This window comes from Callorhinchus milii, unplaced genomic scaffold, assembly GCF_018977255.1.
Source record: "Callorhinchus milii isolate IMCB2004 unplaced genomic scaffold, IMCB_Cmil_1.0 Scaffold20, whole genome shotgun sequence".
Taxonomy (NCBI): domain Eukaryota; kingdom Metazoa; phylum Chordata; class Chondrichthyes; order Chimaeriformes; family Callorhinchidae; genus Callorhinchus; species Callorhinchus milii.
The window spans coordinates 505,775-529,364 of record NW_024704761.1 but is presented as its reverse complement, the minus strand read 5'-3'; the positions used below and the strand labels follow the sequence as shown (position 1 = coordinate 529,364).

Here is a 23,590-nt window from a genome sequence, read left to right as displayed (position 1 = left end):
TGGTATTTAGCACTAAATGAAAATTCCTTCGGCAACAGTAAACTTCAAGCTCTCTAATATTACTTGTAGTCTCTCACTTCTTATGCTCAGAGTCAATTTACAATTTCCACGTAGCTTGATTACATTTGATGTGAGATGCCTGACCACATTTAAGAGGACAGGAGCGTGCCTCACTTCAGGAGCTCCTGCCAACATATTAATTTACAGACAGCTCTAAGAGTTGATCTTGTGCAGTCTCCCAACTATCCATAAATACTAAAGGCCACAGCACTCTCCATTTCAATGCACAGCGAGAGGGGGTGGGGGCGGGTGGGGCGTTATCTATACGCCATGTCGCAAGCATTTCATCCCACTTCAAATACTGTCTCGTCCTCTCTCCTCCGTCGCTCTGCTCGAGTTAAAGTTGCTCTCGATAAACCGACGAGGCTCTCCTCAGAGCGGCTGATGTACAAGTCAACTGCGCGGGGGAGAGGGTGCAGTAGGGAGTTTTCTGCATTGTCGGAGGTGCATCTTTCAGATCAGATGTTAAACCGAGGTCCTGGGGTCCTTGCCTAATTCAGGTGGACACTAAAGATCCCAAGACAACTATACAAAAAGAGAAGCGAGTTTCTCCCAGTTTCTTGGCTGACAATCTCTCCCAAATAAAATGGGTCATTCGCTTCATGGCTGTTTGTGGGACATTGCCGTGGGTAAATTGGCTGCTGCCCGGTTTGCCCACACATTGGGATGTGCTCACAATGTGAACGTTGTTATACTAACAGAGAGAGTGAGCGAGCGGGTTCAGGTGGGCTGAGTGCACAGCCCAGCACAACACACCAGCCCAGTCCAGCAACAGCACACCAGCCCAGCCCAGCACAACACACCAGCCCAGCCCAGCACAACACACCAGCCCAGCACAGCACACCAGCCCAGCCCAGCACAGCACAACAGCCCAGTACGGCCCAGCACAACACAGGCCAGTCCAGCTCATCCCAGCACAGCGCAGCCCAGCACAACACAGCCCAGCACAACAAACCAGCCCAGCCCAGCACAACACACCAGCCCAGCCCAGCACAACACACCAGCCCAGCCCAGCACAGCACACCAGCCCAGTCCAGCACGGCACACCAGCCCAGTACGGCCCAGCACAACACAGGCCAGTCCAGCTCATCCCAGCACAGCGCAGCCCAGCACAACACAGCCCAGCACAACAAACCAGCCCAGCCCAGCACAACACACCAGCCCAGCCCAGCACAACACACCAGCCCAGCCCAGCACAGCACACCAGCCCAGTCCAGCACGGCACACCAGCCCAGTACGGCCCAGCACAACACAGCCCAGTCCAGCTCATCCCAGCACAGTGCAGCCCAGCACAACACAACACAGCCCAGCACAACACAACACAGCCCAGCACAGCACAACATAGCCCAGCCCAGCACACACAGTCCAGTATAACACAGCCCAGCCCAGCGAGATGCTATAATCCAACGTATTTTGCAAACATTGGGCGTTACTAGTAAGTTCAAAGTTCAGATTTAAAGTGATCCATCTGAGGAACGCTGTGTTGCCTGATCAAAAATAATGGTTTTCTCTCTCTCTTTCTCTTTCTCTCTCTGTGTCAATGGTGAAAACATAACTGCAGATCCATTTGATCAAAAGCAAATACTGAACCTGTCATTGTTCAATGTCTCAATTACCAGGAAAAAGTCAGAAAATAGTTAAAATTGCAATTTGCTGAGTAATTGTCAAAACTCTGCAAAGTAAAGCTCATCTAAATAATAAATGTGTCCGTGCGTCACTCTGTAATTAGACACAATATCCATGCCTTCTCTGCTGTCAGTATAGTTACATGGAGGCAGAATTTTATTTGACGATAAAACTAAATGTGATCAGAGATTATAGGAAGATATTTTTGACAAAGTGAACAAGAGGAGAGTAGAACGTGCAGTTTAAACTGCTCCTCATTATCCTCTTAAGATCACTGGACGTCAAAGAACAGTCATCCATGTTTTGAGAATAAGTGGTTGAAACGCTGATGAATCCAGATTAACGACTTATTCTCCATGGTATGGACAGCAATAGGAGAGTTCAGTTATTCTGTGTGTGTGCGTGTGGTGTGTAGTATGTGTGGCGTGTGTGTGTTTGGTGTGTGTGTAATTGTGGTGTGTGTGTGTGCTTGTGGTGTCTGTATGTGTTTGTGGTGTGTTTGTGTGTTTGGTGTGTGTATGTGGTGTGTGTGTGTGCTTGTGGTGTGTGTGTGTTTGTGGTGTGTGTGTGGTGTGTGTGTGTTTGGTGTGTGTATGTGGTGTGTGTGTGTTTGTGGTGTGTGTGTGGTGTGTGTGTGTTTGGTGTGTGTGTTTGTGGTGTGTGTGTGGTGTGTGTATGTTTGGTGTGTGTATGTGGTGTGTGTGTGTTTGTGGTGTGTGTGTGGTGTGTGTGTGTTTGTGGTGTGTGTGTGGTGTGTGTGTGTTTGGTGTGTGTGTTTGTGGTGTGTGTGTGGTGTGTGTATGTTTGGTGTGTGTATGTGGTGTGTGTGTGTTTGTGGTGTGTGTGTGGTGTGTGTGTGTTTGTGGTGTGTGTGTGGTGTGTGTGTGTTTGGTGTGTGTGTTTGTGGTGTGTGTGTGTTTGTGGTGTGTGTGTGGTGTGTGTGTATGGTGTGTGTATGTGGTGTGTGTGTGGTGTGTGTGTGTGGTGTGTGTGACACAGAGAGATGACAAACAAAAAGAAAGTGATTATATAATAATAATATAATAATAATCCCTTTTTTACTGGGGTGATAAACTCTTCACACACCAAAATGTGGTCACTTCAATCCACGACTGTTTGTGTGGACGCTGCTGTGTGCAATTGGCTGCTGTGTTTCACCCACAAAATATACAGTCAATTCACTTTACAGTATATTCTGTGAAGTGCTTTGAGACGTCCTGAAGATATGAGGCGCTGTATAAAATGCAAGGATTATTATTATTATTATTATTCAGAAAGTTGTGAAATAAATCATCACAAGGCAGACACTAGCCAAGCCTGGCAGATCGAGTGAAACACATTTCAATACTTAAGACATGAATCACAAAGCAGATTCATTACAATGGAGATAATATTCCTGCTTTTTTTTCCCAGTCTCGCAAAAGATGTTATTATTGGCAACAAATGGCCAACGTGACACCAAATGTCTTCAAATATGTAATAAGTAAAAATTTAGTGAATGAAAAGGGATCCACTGTTATCTCCTCCACACTCGCTCTCCTCCACTCCTCTCTTGAAGATCTTGGACTCCTTTCCCCTCTTTTATTGTCGTGTGTGAATGTTGAGAATGAGTGTCTGGCGCATAGTGAGGGGGTGGTGGGGGAGGGGGTTGGTGGGGGGAGTGGGGGAGGGTATCACAGCCAAACCCAATACGCTGCTCACTTGTGCATGTTCCATCTGGGATAAGAAGCCTCATTGATTAAACCCCAACCAAACTCTAGCCCCAAATGCTGTCCAGCCACGATCAACGTATCTCAGGATCTGACCCTGTGACCGAGGAGTATCTCGAGACTGACCTTCAAAGGAGCTCCAGAGACACATTAAAAAAAAGATATAGATGACAGGTTAAATCTGTCTAGAGAGGTAGCTTTCTTTTAACTGAAATAATAAAATTTCAGGAGAGCATCCAAGTTTCTCTTGCTAATCTCCAGTGAAGCCTGCGAAGAGAGTTGAGCCCAGCTGAAATCCTGCAAAACTCTGCATTCTGCTTCCCATCAGATGCACAGATTTCAATATTAAAAATATTCCCAGAGAATGTAACATTGTCTGGACAGGCTTCACCTGTGTAATTCAACAGCGAGAGAGAGTGAGAAAGAGAGAGAGAAAGAGAGAGAGATAGTGAAAGAGAGAGAGAGAGAGAGCACCTGGTGCATGTCAAAGAGAGAACACTAGTCTACGAATCAACAGGATCCAGGGCCAAAGCTGTATCAGCAGGCTGAGTAGCAGACACTCTGGCCTGGATTCATTTAAGAAACAGCTCAATGCTGTGCTGGGAAGACCATCAGGTGGTCAAGTGGATCAAAAGGTCCTGTCCATCCGGACTCTCTCTGTGATCTCGCTCCAAATGGCAGAGCAGAGCGCTCCGCTGACTGCATGCTCTTACCTTCTTCAATTTCAGTAAATTGACTAATTCGAAACACTTTTCATCAGACTCTATGTCTTCCTTGTTCAGGTATGTCTTCTTCATTCTCGCTCACTCCACAGCTATTTATTTGTGGGACGTTTCTGTGTGCGACTGCCTGCTGCATTTTACCCACAAAATACAGTCAATCCATTTAATAGTATATCCTGTGAAGCACTTTGAGACATCTCAACCACACGATAAGGCTCCATATCAAATGCAAGAATTCTTAATATTATTATTCCTCAGGATGGCATTTCCAACACTCCCCCCACCCACCCATCACTGCCATTAGAGCTTCAGTCGAGGCTATGAGCTCAAAGTCCTGATATGGGGCTTGAACCCACAACCTTCTGATTCAAGAGACAAGAGTGCTACCAACTGAGCCAGGATGATACCTTTAGCTCACCTATTAGAAATTACTTCCAACAAGGCCCAGGTTTGGAAGGATAAGATCAACTGAGTTGAAAGGCTCTTCTTTCAATGACATTCTGTTGCGATGTGTGCACAACAACCCCCTTGAAGGACAACCCCTGTTCCTTACCCTCTGACCTATGGTTTGCCCCAAACTGTTAGGATAAACTGCTGAGTCTCAATGTGGGCCTTACATGTATGGAGAGAGGCCCTATTGTGCACTACCGAACTAAAACTGGTTAAAAATATAAACCATCTCCTCTTGTTCTCTGACATTTATTATAACATTAGGCAGTTTGGAATACACCATCCACAACTCACTTGTAATGGAAGTTGGGAAGATCTGGATAGTTGCAGAGCAACCTTTACAGTAAATTCCTGCAACACTTTATTGTAACAATTCATTACTTTCTCGGCTTCCAATAAGTGCTGACAGTATGGAAACGCTGACTGCAATATGAAAAGAATGGGATAAACAAGGGTTACAGTAGCTGGGTGAATAGGTGAATTCTTTCCACTGTCCCCTTCAGTTTTATTGTGAATACTTCATCAAAGTGCAGACACCAAGTATAATTTTATAGAAGCATCAACTTACGTACACAAGAAAGAGATGGTATGATTAGATTCTCTGCTTAAGTCAGATCTTTCCTCCATTAAACATATTGGAATCTCCTTACGTCAACTGACCAATTCCTTTCCTTCTTTAGCCTTTCTCCATCTGTCATTTCAATAGCTTCAAGGGATCACTGGTGGGGTTACACATGAAGAAGCCTTTGGGCCCATTTGGTCTCATCCTTCCAGAATACATACCCAGCATTTCAGACAGCTAAGCAAAGGGATCGGGACAAAATGGTTCGCGGTCCAAACCGTTCACCCTTTCAACAAGAGATCAGAAGAGAGATTCTGGTGTAAACTCATCTGTTTCGCCCACAAAATACACAGTCATTTCACTTTACAGTACATCCTGTGAAGCGCTTTGAGACGTCTCAACGACGTGAAATGGCGCAACATTAAATGTAAGGATTATTATTTTTATTATTGTTGTTATTATTATAACTAGTCCAGAACATGTGTGTCATTGGCTGCGTCCCTCATTTCTTGTTCAGCAGAACTTGGCTCTTTAATGACTGTCTTTGATTCCTTAGAAAGATTTAATCATCAGACCAACTTCAAGACGTGCCCTTTGCCTTGCCTGGCCCTTTCAACATTTTTAATAAGACCCACCTCAATTTGTGTCTGAACTTTATTAAAGCTCCTCTTCATTTGTTCCAATGTTGGAACCTCATCACCATCTTTGATTACCATCTTTCTGAAGCAGAATTATTTATTGAGGCCGAGAATAATTGCATGTTTTTTTTTCCGTCCATTTATGTTCCACTTGGCTTATTGCTGGTGAGGAGCTCAGCTTTAAGCTTGTTTTGCATGCTCCCTCCCTACTACAATGTTGCCTGTGAACAGCTTTAGTCAATGGCTTTTCCCCGAAAGCCTTTCTTACAAACCTCACCTCAAGTGCCTAATATTGTAGAAATTCTGGGATAAAGTTTGTGGTGTTTCATAATGTTAATTAACACAGGTGTCTATCACAGTATCCTACAGCACAAAAGGAGGCCATTCTGCCCATCATGCCTGTAGCGTATTGGTTAGAGCAAGTGCAAGCGAGAGGACCTGGGTTCGATTCCTGGGCATGGAGTAGGCAAGTTTTCTTACTCCACACGCCACTGTTTACCAGCAGTAAGTAGGAAACCTGTTATTAGTCGATTGACAGATCGCTTTCTGTGAGTAATAATCCCTATATATAAACAAAATTTGATCATTCAATCCACGAGTGTTTGTATAATTTTACAGAAGCATCAACTTATGTAAATTGCGCACAGCAATTTCTATTCTGTGCACAATTGGCTGCTGCGTTTCGCCCACAAAATACACAGGCACTACACTTTACAATGTATTCTGTGAAGCACGTTGAGCCACTTTCCCCCTAGCCTTGCAACTCCACTCTAAATATCTGGTAATGCCGGAGCGGAATTCTCGCGGGTCGAGGAAACTCCTTCAGGTTCCCGGGGTAGGGAATGCCGGGGGTGGTGGGGGGGGGGGGGGGGTAATGGGGCAGAGGTATAACTCTTAGAGGATTTTGACTTTTCTTAGAAAATATATTAATTATTGTAATGGAACCTTTTTTTAATAGGCTGTGGTCTGCCAATGATTCCACTTGTGAAACAATGTGCTGTAATAATAAACAGGTGGATGTATCTATCCTTATACAGTATGTGCGCATTATCAGTGTGCGGCAGTTAAGATCTACAGGGATGCTTAACATGTCTGTCCTATGAGCTAGGAAAGTAAGAGTCTCAAATGGAATAAGTATATTCGCCACAAATATACAGTCACTCCAACTTACAGTTTATAAATTGGAGTCCTGTAGCTCAGTGGTTAGAGCACTCGTCTCGTAAGCGAGAGACCTGGGTTTGATTCCTGGCCGGGCCAAACCTTGGGCAAGTTTCCTTAATCCACCCGCCTGATAATAATCCCTCAAGAAAAAAAAACAATAATAAATTGGTCACTTCAATCCACGACTGTTTGTGGACGCTGCTGGTCGCAATTGGCTGCCGCGTTTTGCCCACAAATATAGTCAATTCACTTTACACTATATTCTGTGAAGCGCTTTGAGACGTCTCGAAGCTGTGAAAAGTGCTATATCAAATGCAAGGATTATTATTATTATTATTATATTCTGTGAAGCGCTTTGATGTAACTCCTTACCACATCATTGAGACCTGATACGGCATTATATCAAATTCCAGGATTATTATTAATCATATTAAATGTAAGCATTTGATAAGTTTCACAATATATGTGCAGTAGAAGACACCATGGTATACAACTAGTTAGGGCCACCATCAGGGTTTAGGCTCCAATGGTACCGGACACGTTTACACATCAAAGGCTCATTGATGAGCCAGACCTGTTGACTCAATGCCTTATCACATCAAAACATCTTAAAGGATTTCACAAGGAGTTATTTTCAAGTACAAATGTGGATACTACCCTGCACCAGCAATGTCCCTCCCACAGTAATCAGATGAATGACCGATATTGATGTGTGTAGGTATTGTCGGTGTATGTGAATGTAGGTGTGCCTTGTATGGATGCATGTGTACATGTGTGTGTGTGTGTTGATGTAGATGTGTATGTCTGTGTATATGTTGGTGCGTCTGTATGTGTGTTGGGTGTGTATATGTATGTGTGTGTATGTGTGTTTGGTGTGTGTGTGTATATGTTGGTGTGTGTGTGTTGGTGAATGTGTGTGTGTATGTGTGTTGGTATGTGTGTGTGTATATGTTGGTGTATGTGTATGTATGTGTGTATTGTTGTGTGTATGGATGTGTATCTTGGGGCTCGTGTGGGGGAGGAGAGTTGAATTTTAACATGTGGTAAAATGACCAGACATGTTCGTACAACAACGTATTGGGACCCGAGTCAGCAGTTTGTTGGCATTGTTCAGAAGAGGAGACTGATAGGCCTTAATTCGGGGCTGAATCGATCAGAGCGCTGATCACTTGTGAACCCTCGGCTCACAGCCAACGGTAGAACAAATCCTTTTTTTCTAACATAAAAAGTATGTTCAGCATCTGCTCTCTGCGTCATAAGGAAAAGCAGATGTAAGCGGTGGCCACAGGGAGATGGGGGTAACTCGCCAGTCTGCTCACTACCTTCCCTGGGGTAACTGCAACTGAACATTAAACAGCAGCTGACTACACCAGAAGTATTCCGAGCTACCGAAAATGTCTTTCAAGATCAAAGCATACTTTGCTGACTCTGCTGATTTAGGTAGCAGAGGACCATTATTTCTTTAATCTTGTATATAGCACTCCGTGCCTCTATTCCACCGATTGCAATTCCTCCTGTCAATGGCCATTAATGTCCAATGAAAAATGAATGCAGGCAGCCATTCAGACTGTAAGAGCCATGTTGCTGGATCTCTAATGAGCAAAATCATCTTTCTTACTCAAATCCCAAACGCTGTGTAGAAACACCACCTTTTTTGTAGCCTGCACAGAGCTAGTTTTTTTTTTACCGAGATCAAAGCTCATCTGCAGTAAAGTTGTCCCTCTTTCTCCATCTCGCTCATGGCAGCTCTATTTTGACTCAAATGGCTCCCAGAGCAAGATACCAAATGACAAACAGCCCCGACAAGATCGTACCACTGCGGAGATGTGGTCAAAAGAAATGTGCCTGTGCTTTACGCTTCCCCTCTATTATTGCTGCTAGTTCAATGCCTATCTGGCTCCTTCACAATCAAGTGCTCAAGTGCTCGGTTACCATCTAAATTTTCTTTTAAAACATTGTGAAGTCTTCTCGATGGTAGTTGTGTGTTTTTTTGTTCCACCTACGCATGGAGGTTTCTTTAGTCTGGAATGGAGTGCGCACTCTCTCCCCGGAAGAGGCGAAGACCATTAAAGGGTATAAGGAATGAGGAGGATTAGATGAGGTGACTCATGTGAATGAAACCACCAGAGCAGAACTGATAGGCTAAATGGCCTGTTTCTGTGCCGGAATATTCTCTGAGATGATGATTTTATAATAACAAGGGCTATTTAAGTGGTGAATCACAAAAGAGGTGTAACCCATAGCCAGTCATGACCAACAACAATAGATAGGCAATAAATCCAAACTTTGGATTTCAAAGTGTCTCCCACAAAATATAGTCACTTCACTTTACAGCCTATCCTGTGAAGTACTTTGAGAAGTCTCAAAGACATGATAAGGCGCTGTATCAAATGCAAGGATTATTATTATTAAAGTTGCCAGCTAACTTTGAAGGAAGATAGTGTGCCCAGTCTGATCGTTATATGTTAATCCTTGCATTTGGTACAGCTCCTATAAAGTCAAAATGTCTGAAAGCAAAATCACTTCGCACAGAATTGCTGTCAAGTGCCTTGACACTGTATTTTGTTGATGAATCTGACAGCCCATTTTCACACAGCAATGTTCCGCAATGAGCTACAAAGGTGGACATTTGGCTGGGACTCTGAGAGAAACTCCCTTCTCTTTTCAAATAGTATCTTCTTTAATGGCCACTTGAACATTTTAACGTCTCATCTGAAGGCCGACACCTTGACAACGCAGTGACTCCCAACATTGCACTGGAGTGTCAGCCAAGCCTGAGATTTGGGATTATGAACCCACTGATTCAGGACAGTGGGCACAGGTCGTACATGTGGACATTTTGCTGTTCCGATGTGACCGCTTTCACACTGATGAAGTGACTTGCGTTTCAACTTGTGGGACTGAAATGGATCTTTTGTCGCCTTCATCAGGTCAAAACATCTCAAAAGCTAGTCTACATGTGGCCAGTGGGTTGAACAGCACTGCCTCAGGCTAGGATGCTCCTAACTCAAGCAGCAAATCCTATTGATTCCAATAGACCATTGCCAATTTGGAGTTTGGCCAGTGAATTTGGAGTCAGGCTCAGCACACGCTGAGACCTTCCTTACCTCACTACCCCTGAACAGAAGCTTGTCACCAGCGAGCTGAAATGGAGATCTGACAAAGCGAAGAGCCCAGCTTCGACACCGACACTGAATTCATGTAAGAAGCTTGTAAACTGACTTTTTAACCCCTGAATTTGGCAAAGACTTGGGATTTTGCCACCCTTCAATAAATAATGACAGAGCTATATAAAAATATTTACTTAATGCGCTGAAGTGACTTATAGCGAGAGGAGTTACAAAACAAAATGTCAGGAGTGTTATGGCGTCAGGTGCCACAGATTGTATAAATATTCACTGTGCACTTGTTTATAGGAAAACCCCATCTGCTTCTTTGCTCCAACACCAGCACGCGTATGACCCTGCGCTTTGGAAATAAAACTGCAGGGACTGTAACAGCCTGACAAGCTCAGGTCATCAGCAAGTGACAGGTAAAAGAAACAAGCTAGAATATTATGATACCCACTGCAGAGACTTTGAGTTGAATGGGTGACCGGCATTTGCAATGACTTTCCAGGATTCAGGGGGTAATAACCCTTTCAAAAAAACAGAATAAATAAATAATTTGGTCACTCAATCCACGGCTGTTTGTGGGGACGCTGCTGTGCGCAATTGGCTGCTGCGTTTCACTCACAAAATATACAGTCAATTCACTTTACAATATATCCTGTGAAGCGCTTTGAGACGTCTCAATGAGGGGATAAGGCGCTGTATCAAATGCAAGGATTATTATTATTGCAATGACTTTCCCGGATTCTGGTTTCTCCACGTCTCACACATGTCTGGGTAACATCTCTGTGGCGGTCTCTACAGCTCAGTCCCTGAGCCAGCACTCAGTCTGTAACACTCAAAGGTTTATGATGGTCGGCTTGTCAACAGGACTTGGAAGAGCAGACCAGTCACTGGGAGGCAGGGATTATTGCCATTCGGCTCCTGTTAACCATGCAAGCCAAAGCCCTAAAATGGGTTTAACAGGACAAGTGGTGGGAACAGTGCCAGGCAGTGTTGGCAATGGCAAGTTTGAGTGATTTAAACTCCAGCAGTATACTGGGGCGTACCTAAGCCTTAGCTCTCGCCAACCTGCAGCTAACACATTCTGCTTTAGGTGAGAGCTCCTGGGAGACACTCCATTCCGGGCAAACAGAAACTTCCAGGCATTTACATTCCAGGATGATGGAAGGCGAACGAGATAGAACTTGGTCTTTTTTTGCCCAGCAAATCCTTAAGTTCTTACATGTGCAGCTCTTGGTAGATTGGTTTGGAGTCTCTGAAGCGAGCGCGGCAATAGGTTTCCACATGTGTCAAGGCACCCGGCCAAACCTCCACAACACACACAGACAAAGGACTTGCTGAATTTGTTGCGACCGTCATGTGGAACAGTTGTGAGAGTTACTGTCAGAGCAACTCAAATGGCTATTCAAACTGAAACAACATTTTGGTATTATTAAACAATAAAAGCTGTTAGGAAGTAAATAGAAATCAGTGGTTATGTTTATTCCTCGAGAAAACTGGGGATCCCATTGCACTCCGTTTATAGTTTTTTTTATTTGCTGTGATCTGTGCAAAGAAAAAAACCAAGGCTTTTATTCCTCCAAAGAGTAGAGCGAAGCCCTTTTAAGGCTGGCTTCTCACCACAGACACGTGCCAAATGGAAAGTCTATGAGAAACACCTCAGTTATTTCTTGAATTTATTGAAGATCAAACCTTGATTTGAATGCTCCTTGTAACATCTCAGTCTTAATATCTATCACTTGTCTTAAAGGCAGTTCTTTATTGTCTTGAGTAAAACCCTCATAAATAGCCTTTCGGGTTGTCGTCCAGCTCGTTTTATGGGTTTGTGTTAAAATTTAGGCCAAGGTGGGAATGGAGATCTGGGAGCAATGGGGAATGCTGGTGCTGTCGGGAGGCGCTGGGTCAGATATTAAATAAACCACCATCCCCCATGCCTGCTCGGAGCCATTTCTGAGGGTTTCACCCCACTTAGAAATGCTGCAGATACCGAGGTGGTCTCCTGAGGGGGGTCTCAGCAGTCGGGCTCTGTCGTCTTTCACTGTTATATCCCGGGGCTCGGGGCCAGCTGAGGACGGCGTTTGAGCGACAATACTGAAAGCACGTACTGCGCATAAAAGTGAAATGAACACAAGCTGCAGGTTAGATTTAACTAGTTTACACACAACGTGATGTGTGGAACAGGCTGCCCCAGGGAGGTGCTGGAGACGGATCACTTCAGCAAAGCCAAATGGGAATTAGACAATGAGCTGGTGAGGAAAGCGATAGAGGAGTATCAGAGATACAGCACAGGATTATTTCAATCTTCGTTTCCTTTCACATCCGAGCACCTGGAGGGAAGCATCCTAATTCCAGAAAGTATTAGGCGCAGGTTGGCAGGAGCCAAGGCTTGGCCACCCTAAAGTGTGCGTTGGGGTACGTGTTTGTGTGAGCATTAAAGATCTCAGGGCAGTGTTCAAAGGTTTCCCAGGTGTCCTGGCTAACAATCCTCCAGATAAAAATTGGTCATTCACTTCATGGCTGCCTTTGGGACTTCCTGTGTGCAAACTAGTTGCTGAGTCTGTCGTTAAACACACAGTCACCTCATTCTCTCCTCCCCACGTGAACAACAACAGTGAAAGCAGCTCTATAAATATAATCTGTATTGTATTTACAACAATGCTGTGCAGTGCTGTAAATACGTGTTATTGATAATATACAAAATATCAAATTATTAGGTTTAGGATTATTATTATTATTATGAATCATGAAATCGCTTGAGTTTCAACCACAAGGTAGACAGACACACCAAGGTGACATTTGAGCAGATTTGCACTTTCTCTTTAAAACCACAGGAAGAATGAGTTTGACAACGTACCTGAGAGCAGGTCAGAGTAAAACTCCCGTCAGACTGACCGGCAGTGTGTCTGAACACTGGTACCTGCTGAGGGGAGGGCGCAGGCTCAGTCATCGATCAGCCTCTGTCATTAACCAGCAGGAAACGCAATGAGGTACTGCACCTCACTGCATGATCTCAGCAGATAAAAAGCTCAACTTTGTTTTAAAGGAACGTGCACTGCATTGTCAGAGGTGCCGTCTTCAGATGAGACTGTAATCCGAGGTCCCATCTGCCTGCTCAGGTGGACGTTAAAGATCCCGCGGCGCTATTCAAAAAGAGTTCCTAAATTTGGTCATTCACTTTCGCCCACAAAATACACAGTCAATTTAGCGATTTGAGATGTCTCGACGATTTGATAAGGCACCATATCAAATGTAAGGACTATTATCATGGCCGTTTGCGGGACGTTGCTGTGCGCATTCAACCACAAAACACACAGCTGCACTTTGAGACATTCTCCCGACGTGAAAGGCACAATGCCAAATGTGAGGATTATTATTATTATTATTTTAAAACTATTATTATTTTAAAAAGCAGAGAGTATCATTGGTGCCACATTGGCTGCTTAAAACAGGACGCCTCCAGTACATGCAAATAGAGCCAGACTCCCCACTTATTAATGAGGAGAGCAATATCTCATCCAATGTTTAGCGATGAATTCTTCCCCAAAATTGCAGTGAATCTTTTAAGTACAGTTGGTGTTTCAGTAATAAGGGGTGAGGGGGTGTCGTGGTCGAGGGTAAAAGGTGTGTGAGTTTGGGGAAGAGAGGGGAATATGCTGTGAGAAACAAGAGAGTATTCTCCAGCTGTAAGGGGATAAATTGACACTGCGCCTTTACTGTTTGCTAAATAGGTCGGTGCTAACCACAAGATCCTCTTTACCACTGAGCACAACTAATCACTTCGGGTCATCTGTCAACATCATAGTCATTGGAAACAAACAGCGCTGCAGTTAGCGCACACGTAAGAGCAAACAGCTTCGGATCCAACCCCGGCCCGCTGCCAGAGCTGGAGCCGTTGCTATTCAGGCTCCGGTTCACACTAGATTGTGTTCTTATTAGATTCCCTTCCAGAAACATAACATAACATATGCAGGTTATGGAGGGAGTGGGTGGGCCAGATGAAATGGAGGGGGATGGGTGGGGGTTGGATGAAATCGCCGGTCGGACCACACTGGGTTAGGCTGCCACTCCAATGCAGTCTGATATCATAGTTACCATTTGGTCAGAGTATTGGAGTGTATTTGGGGCCGAGGAGCCTTGTTCCAGTGGAAAGAAAAAGGAGTCAAATGTCACCGGGGGCAAGCAGAACATTGAGGAGATATGTAAATATAAACTTCTTCAAATATCTATTGCTTCACATTACTTCAGTCTAATAACTTTATATTTCTCCTGTCGAAAGCGATTAAGCATTGGGATTAAACGTTCTGCCAAGATCTCATAAACCGGTGGAACAGAGCTCAATAGGTTGAACATAATAATAATAATAATAATAAATCTTGCATCTTATCAGGTCTTTGAAACGTCTCAAAGCGCTTCACACAATATGCTGTAAAGTGAATTGACTGTATATTTTGTGGGCGAAACAGAATGGATTCCTCCAGCATCTTTTTTTTATGTTTCTGCCCAATTGTGTGTAGACAACACAAAGCTTTACAGAATAAACAGTTAAAAGGTTAATAGCTAAGTGATAAATGTTTTGCTGGTGAATAATACACAAGGTTAGGAATGGAATAAAATGGGCATACGTAGCATTTTCATACAAAGGGAGTGATTTTTCCAACACACTGTACTTCTAAAATGTTTTGGGAGTATAAATTGCTACCTGCCCCCCCCCCCTGAACTTTATTGCATGTGGTCAGCGAGTTTCAGGTGGTGCGTTTGATTCTTTGGCTGGTTCAGATCATCTGAATTTGGGACTTTTGGAAGTGAAATGCCACGGACACGACACTCTGTGCATCTGCCCTGAGTCCTGCTAGTTACTGCTCGTCACTGTGAGCTGCCATCCCTCTTACACGTGGAATCAGCCAAAGTCAAAAGTGTTTGCTGTGTGGTAGCGTAGCTCCGACAATGCAGCACCTGCAACACTGCATCTGAGAGTCAGCCTAGACTATAACTAATTATAGTTCCTTGCAATTGTCTGCCATGTTTTACCGCAAAATGCTGTGGCAAATGCCAGGATTATCATGTTACCATTATCATTATATTGCTTCCGAATCCCGATGTGGAGCTTGAACCCACAATCTTCTGAATCCGAGGCAAGAAGTGGCTGCAACTGACACACAATCAAATAAGAATACAATCTAAAGACACCTGGCGCTCTCAAGGGCTCTCCTCAAACCTTCCTCTTTACGACTGAAACAAAAAGGTTCCTGTGAACAAGTCAATAGCACTACGTCTGAAAGTGATTTTATTTTCCCTCAGTTCCTGTGCACTCCACATGCTGTACACTGGTTGGCTCCACGCCAGACATTTAAATGCTTGACTCACCCTAGATAACGTCATATTCCTTCCTCTTCCTTTCCCCTCGAGGAAACACGACCCCCAAAAAACACTGTTCTCTCAAATATCATAACAATGGACAGACTCAGACACAAATTAACCCTTTCACCTTTCTATTAAAGTAACTCATTAAATCTCCGAAGGCAGACTGTAAAAGTTCAGCAGACCAGCTGGGTGAACTCACTCATTGGGACATGCTCGGTGGCTTAAAGTTAAAAAAAAGCCACATTTTTGGTAGAAATGCTATATTGGAAAGTGTAGTGACTGTATTTTGTGGGCGAAATGCAGCAGCCAGTTTGTGCACAGCAGTGTTCCACAAACAGTTGTGGAGAAATGGGTCAAAAGGCCTTTTGCATCCAAACCTCTCTTGTCGGCTAGTATATTTGGGATGAGGTTTTGCTTGAGGGAAGCAGAAATGTTAATTTGGGAGCATTTAAAGTATGAGTTTGAAGAATAGATTCACCGGACTTAAGGTTTAAAGTCACCCGTGTACATGCAGAGATTTCTGACAGGACATTGCAACACTATTATTGCTCCCGCGTTAGTGTTTGCTCACTCTTGGGATCGAATGATAAAAAAACAATAGGATGTCATTCCCTGGGAGATAAAATGGATTGAACTGGTGCCTGAGGATGATATAATACACTCTCCAGACAGTTTTCTTTTATAGCAAATAAAAAAGGCTGTGGGATGAAGTAATCGACAATGAACGTGTGCCAGAAGGCTCCAGAAGTCAAACAGAGGGATGACAAACGGCAAAGCTGCCCGAGTGAGGAAGGCCACAGTCAATCTGACAAGTTCCTAGTGGAGAGTGAGGATTATTATTATTATTATTATTATAACATGAAATAATAATGATAATTCAGTCATGAATGCAAGTTTGGCCAGAAGGTAAACTCGGTGAAAAGCACTGGTGATCAACAGCAACAACAACTTGCATTTATGTAGCGCCCATCACACAAGGTAGCGTCCCAGAGTGCTGTCTGATCAAGGGCTCTTTGGATCCTTGTCATCCCTGCATTAGTTTTAAGGATCACTGGATCTGTGTTTGACACACAAAGGGAGGGAGTTGGCTATATTTGCTTGGTAGCAGTGCGGGAAACAGAATTTAGTGGCTTCTGGCCCGGATGGAAGATGCTGCAGATTGATCGTACACAGATTAGATGAGGAGAAATGTTTTCATGCACTACAGAAGGTTATTAGAACATCGAATGCTTTGCCACAAATGGCTAAGACCACACGACCATTGAAAAGGCAATTCGATAAATATATGAAGAGGAATGTAAAAGGTTACAAGAGAAGAGCAGCGGAATGGGAACAGAGTAGGTTGTTCCTGGAGAGTAACCAGGAGACCCTTCCTTCCTTCTCTCCTGCCTTCCTCCCAAAGAGCAAAGTCACTAGTTAATCAGCGTTCATTTCTCTGACAATACGATTCCTTCACTACACGTTAGTGTTGAAGTATCTCTGAGCACACTCTCTGCTTCCTGACATTCACACACACTGTGGCCCGCCTCTGCCTGAGTGTCGCTCTGACAGAGAAACCATACAAGGAGACCTGACTTCAGCAATAATAATAATCCTTGCATTTGATAAAGCCCCTTTTCAGGTCTTTGAGACGTCTTAAAGCGCTTCACAGAATAGACTGTGAAGTGAAGTGACTGTGTATATTAAACCTGAGATATAGGTGGTCCTGCAGATCATATTTAAATCAACAGGTTAAAGGTTTCCCCATTTATTTTATTTAAAGATGGTTGAAGTAATGTGTAGTATAGATCTGTTTCCAAGAAATATATACAGTAAGCAGATACCTGCCTGGTTTGTCTAAGTGTCTTTCATTAAAGTTCCCCCAACAACTGGCAGAAATACCTGGATATTCCATTGGAAGGGCCAGATTCTGCTTCCCAAAATAGCCTGTCAATGAGAGGAGGTGGCAGCTGGGAGCAGTTTAATGGGCTCCTGTTTTCACTCATTATATCTGACACCATCTTCCAAAGTCCACTTTCAGTCCCGAAGGAGTTGCCCTCCTCCAAGTTACCAGCAAATAAAAACCTATTGTTCTGTGTGCGTATCACTGAGCGGCAATGTGAAACAGCAGCGCAAACAACAGTATGCTTTCACTGCACGGCCTCCCGCGCACACCACTGACTGACTGACTGACTGTGGGTGCACATAGTGGAGGAGTGGAGGCAGCTGTCAACGTTGACTGACCATTGTTATAACAATTTCTCACCCGTATCATCCAAACAAAGCTGGCCGCAAAACTCCAATATAAAATTAATCAATGCGTACATGGGCAGGCGCTGCCACAGACACACACACACACACACACACAACCATGGATACCTACACAAACACACTCACAGAGATATACACACACAGTCAGAGTCATAAACACAGGTGGTGGTGTTTGTCAATGCTCGATGGGTAACAGTGGCCTGGGATAGCGTGAACTGCGATCACCTCTCCCACCGCCCAGAGCTGCCCAGACTCCGCTCCCCCTTCAGGATCAGACACGCTATGCTTTAGTGACTGAGGAATTAGCAATCACCTCGCACTTCCAGATCTGTGCACACTGACTGTTGCAGCTCGTTGAAAAGGCCTGAAAATGCCAAGGTGTTGATTTATGTTCCGACCCTGAGCTGCGGGGGAACAGAACGCTGTGACCATTGCTTTCCTGGTTCACAATAACAGCCGTAGCAAAACATTTATTTTCGTTGGAACCACCATCCATTTTAAAAAAAATTGGTGCATTAAAATATCAAGAATTGTCCTACCCTATCTGCAAACTATTTACTTAAAGGTTCTTTTTTGGCACGGGTTTAATAAACCCACTGTAGAGAGATCTCAGTTCCAGACCAAACAGATCAGCAGATCAGCCGACAGATCTGGTGTCAAATACCCCTCCACATACATCACACACTTCTCTGTGCTTCCTGTTGCTCAGTCTGTTGTCCCACTGTAATGTACAGTCAGTCTAAATAATAATGTAATAATTTCAATAATTCATCATATCGCCAGGCAGTGAGTAGGAAGTTTCCATTAATATGCAGCAGGTTCTTACATTCACAAAACGCCATCCTTTCAGCTTTTCTACTTGAAGTGCTTCACAGCTTACATTTCACGTCGATTGAACACCTTTTCATAAGAACATAAGAATATCAGAAATTCTAGACGAAAGAAGACCAAGGTCCATCTAGTTTGCCTTCCACCATCCTGGCAGTCGCTTGACATGTCAAGTCCCAAATTATATACGGTCTCCCCAGGTATTATTTTCTAACAGAAATCTAATTTGATTAAAGAAAGGATCGACACTTTCTGCTTCCACCATCACCCTGTTCCACACTCGCTCACTGTAATAGTGTTTCCGCAGATTTGTTTTGAATTTACCCCCTTTATAGAATTGCACAGCACAGAAGGAGGCCATTCGGCCCATCGTGTCTGTGCAGGATCTTTGAAAAGAGCTTCCAAATCAACCCCACTCCCCCGCTCTCTTCCCATAGCCCTGATCAACCCCACTCCCCCGCTCTCTTCCCATAGCCCTGATCAACCCCACTCCCCCGCTCTCTTCCCATAGCCCTGATCAACCCCACTCCCCCGCTCTCTCCCCATAGCACTGCAAAATTGTCCTCCCGAAATCATTATCTATCGCAGGCCAATAAGAAGGATGTCTCAAAGCACTTCACACAACTGACTATATAGACCAGACAGGTGATTGGGGGCGGGGAGGGAAGAGCTTAGGAGCGAAAGAGGCTGAAAAAGGTCTGATTGAGACTTGAAAGAAGCCGTATTAGGTACAAAGATCAGGTAGCGGCACTCTCGCCTCTGAATCAGAATGTTGAGGGTTCAAGCCGGTGCAGTTCTGGGGGAGCAGAGGTGACGTGTATCGGATGAGACATTAAAGTGAGATTCTATCTGCCCGTCCAGGTGGGCATTAAAGATCCTGTGGCGCCACTCGAAAAGTGAAGGCAGTTTCTCTCTACTGGCCAATAATCCATCAAATAAATTGAACATCCACTGCATGGCTGTCTGTGGGATACTACTGTGTGCAAACTGGCACAGTTACTACACATTACTGCACTACACAACACTTCACAGAAAACTTTTGAGACATTTTGAGGTTATATGCGCTGTATCAAATGTAAAGATAATTATAAATTGACATTGTGTGCCGGAGCTCTACATCATAGATTGGAACAAGTGGCACATATCAATAGGCAACATCAGTGTTAAACATTTATACTCAAATGTTATTTACAATTTGGATGTTTACGTCCAATTAACCCAGCAAATAAACCCTTGATTTTGGGCCTTGGTTTTTTTTAAATAACAATAATATTTATTGCACTTAATTGGATCCCACTGTGTGTTTAACAGACCACACCAGATCAAGCTTTCTGAACCTTTCAAACAAGATTTATGTTGGCTTCGGAAATCGTTCCCAATTTCACACTGTTTAATCAACAGAAATGGCCCTGACGTCTTCCCACAGCTCTCCTGAAACGCATTCAGAAATCCAGGTTCCCCGCATAATCCTCGCATTCGATATTGCGCCTTTCATATTAGGAGATCATCTCAAAGTGCTCAACTGGAGTTGGCAGCACTTCTGACCTCTGGGTTCAAGCTCCACGTCGGGTTTGCTCTTACAGCTTAGCTTCATGAGGATTATCTGTAACTGATAAACCATAGGACATCGGGGTTTGGTGCTGGTCAAACACAAAGCGGTTTCTTTAACAAGCACTTTGCACAGAGTCGGGCAAACCCACTGCAGTCCCCGGTGTGACCAGGACCTGTGCTGTAGGTGCACATCCAGCAGGTGGCGCTCTGTCTGTAAGTCTATTGGGACACAGTTCTCAATGCTGTTCACTTTGCAGGTCAATCGCAGCAGAGTGGAAGGTAACGGCTCCGTTATATGGTAAGGATGACAGTCTGAGGGCAATACTGTCAACTGTACCCCACTCACGCCAACCGTCGTATGTGTATCAGCTGGGCTCAGTTGGTAGCACTCCTGCCTTTCAGTCAGAAGGTTGTGGGTTCAAGTCCCACATTGGGACTTGGAACTTATATAGTCTAAGATGACACTCCAATACAGTGCCGGGGAGCATTGTTGGAGATGCCGTCCTTACGATGAGACATTAAACTGTAATGACGTCTGCCTGTTCAGGTGGGTGTTAAAGATCTCATGGCACTAAATGTACCTGTTGTGCAATTTCTGAGGAGAGTAACGAGCAGAGAACTGGCTCATTCCAGCACACTCAGATACTCGATCCAGATCCTGGTTAAGCCTGTCTGGATTTGTGCAAGGCACCTGGGACTCTGCTTCGTTCAAATATTAAATCACTCCCTGCAGAGACAAATAGTCAGCGCGAAAATCAAATATAACTTGAGATTTGTGGTCAATAGAGTCACAGGAGAACTTAACAAAGAGTCTATCTGTCAGATCCTAAATCCATAGACTTAATTACTTGAAGGGCACACACACCAATGACTCCATTAATTGTTACAGTCTTTAAACATTCAATCCAAAGACCTTTTGTACTACTGCACAAAAACAACCTGCGCTGTATAAAACTGCAAAACTATTTAATAGAAAACAACCGCAACTTGCATTTATACAGTGGCCTTCACCAGGATAGCGTCTCAGAGTCAGATCCCGAGCAAAGGAGGATAGGGAGAGGTGACCATCAGCGCTATCGAAGCAATAGGTCTTAAGGTGGGACTTAAAGATAGAAAAGCCAACAATTACATTTCACCATAAAATAATAATAACCATTGCTATATAGTGCCTGTGAGGGTGGAGGCAATTTGACGTCTCAACCTGCTTCATGGAATTTACTGTAAAGTGCACTGACTGTATTTTAAAGGCAAATTGTTGCCTATTCCAGGTTTTAGGCGAATTATACCATTTGTAGGAGGAATCAACAGGCTTCACTGCACGTCACTCCTTATGTAGCTGGTGTCTCCCAGATTGTCTTGAGGAAAATACAAGCAGCCCTTATGTCAGGAAGTCTCTGTGAATTCAAGAGACGTTCAACGCTGTATGTCCTTGAAATGGCTTTGCAAACTGAATACAGTCACTAAGGTAAAGTCAATGCAAAGATTCAGTGCAGTCTTAGTGTCTAAAGATACGTGTTTCCTTAGTCCTTTAGCAAAACAATCACACAACGGTCCCTGAAGTGTGCGCGAGAGAGAAAGTGTGAGGGAGGGTTGGTGACAGAGTTAAAATGAGTCAGAGTTAGTCGGTGAGTCAGAGAGAGAAACTCATGCCTTTCTCTACTGCATTTCAGTGTGAGGTTAGCACAAGTTATTGTTTCCGAGATGGATACACACACACAGCACAACTATAACCTGGCAATGAATCAGCACCACTCAATCCTCAATCCTCCTGGAGAGCAGACAGCAGCGAGTGCCAGTGTCCGTGAATGCTTGTTGGGTGTTTCAAAATGGCAAATAACTGAACTCTAAGCCTTTCCTGAAGCACTCAGCAATAGAAATATAGGAACAGGACAAGGCCAGTCAGCCCCTTATCATGCAGTTTATTAGATCTTTTACTCCCATTTTTCCTCCTTTATTCTTTCCTTCATGACCCTACTTTCCAAGTATTAACTGCAGCATCATCGTGGGAGTCTTAGCAATCTCCCACCCCCTACTCTCCAGCCCTTTTGATTCCAACTTCCAGCTAATAATAAACCTTGCATTTGATAAAGCGCCTTATCATGTCGTGGTGACGTCTCAAAGTGATTCACAGGATTTTACTGTAAAGTGCAGGGACTGTATTTTGTGGGCGAAACGCGTGAGCCAATTTGCACGTAGCAACGTCCTGCAAACAGCCATGAAGTGAGTGAGCGACCAGTTTGATTTGCTGGGGATTGATGGCCAGCACACCAGGAGAGAGAACACCTTATCTTTTCGAACAGAACCTTGGAAACTTTAACGTCCACCTGAAGAGGCAGACGGGACCCAGGTTTAACGTCAAACCGAAGGTCAGTCCCTCCGACAATGCAGCACACCCCCAGCATTGCACCTCCAGCATATACCCTGTCTGCCTGGACCACGATTCCTGATAGGAAAGCAGTGTGAGGGCTTGACTGAGAAGCGAGCCATTCGTGCTTCACTCTGTACGTCTTATTATCTGAGTGCTCGCTTGCTTGGAGTCCAGCCAGCCTTGCAGTGCTGCAGAGTCATAGCCGAGCAATGCTGCTGTGCGGTGATGGACTGCAAGTTATTTCTGGCTAGCGTTTGAGTGATTAGATCACAGCCATTAATCCAGCTTTCAGTGTATCTGTCGTGGTGAGTCAGGGACACTCTGGCCACAGGCAGCATTATTGAAAGCTGCTGTGGACCAATTAAAAACAGGCCCCAAAGTTCAGTAGAAACTCCATAAAGTTTACACAGCGTTGGCTCTGAAAGTTAGACATTCTCTGGAGTCACTTTTAAAACTGCGATCTCCCTGTTAGATTCAAGGTATTTGAAAACAACGCCGTCAAATGCTGTCACATGAAGAGAGGCTGATGGAGAGGTCCTTCTTCTCACTGGTGACGTGGAAGGCTTTGCGAGACTATTGCAGGCAAATCTGGATTGTACTCAGACACTTCTGATCAACAAATTTATACCCACGAGAATCATAAAACCTTCACAGCAAAAGGCAGAGGCGCTATCTAACTCCTGTGCTGGTGCTTGTTCTCCCACTGGAGCACTCTATTCTAACTCCATTGCCTTGTTCTTACTCTGTACACACTTAATATCAATCTCCCTCAAGGTTTTAACCAATTCGATTTTAAATGATGTTATGATCTCAGCTTCAGTACCTCTGAGCTGGTGGGGGGAAGGGGGGAGAGGGGAGAGGGAGTGGGGGGAATTGCTGGCCAGAAAACTGGGAGACAAACCCCGTTCTCTTTTCAAAGAGCGCCATAGGATCTTTAACTTCCACCTGAACAGGCAGGTCGATTGCCTTAACGTCTCATCTGAAGTGCAGCGCTTACGACAACGCCACACACCCCACAGCACTGTCATTAAAGCGTCATCTTAGACTATGCGATTCCAAATCCCGACGTGGCGGCTTGAACCCACAACAACAACAGCTGCTGCCTCGAGAGGTGAGGGGCGCCAACACTGAGCCAGGCTGACACAATTGGTGTAGGGCCACGTTCTGAGCATTTTGCTCTGATATGAAACA

At 44.3% G+C, this 23,590-nt stretch overlaps 1 long non-coding RNA gene across 1 annotated transcript in view; it reads right to left on the bottom strand.

Moving 5' to 3' along the window:
* The window catches only part of LOC121850502, a 69,568-nt gene that overhangs the window by 321 nt on the left and 45,657 nt on the right, over positions 1-23,590 (bottom strand). The window lies entirely within an intron of this gene.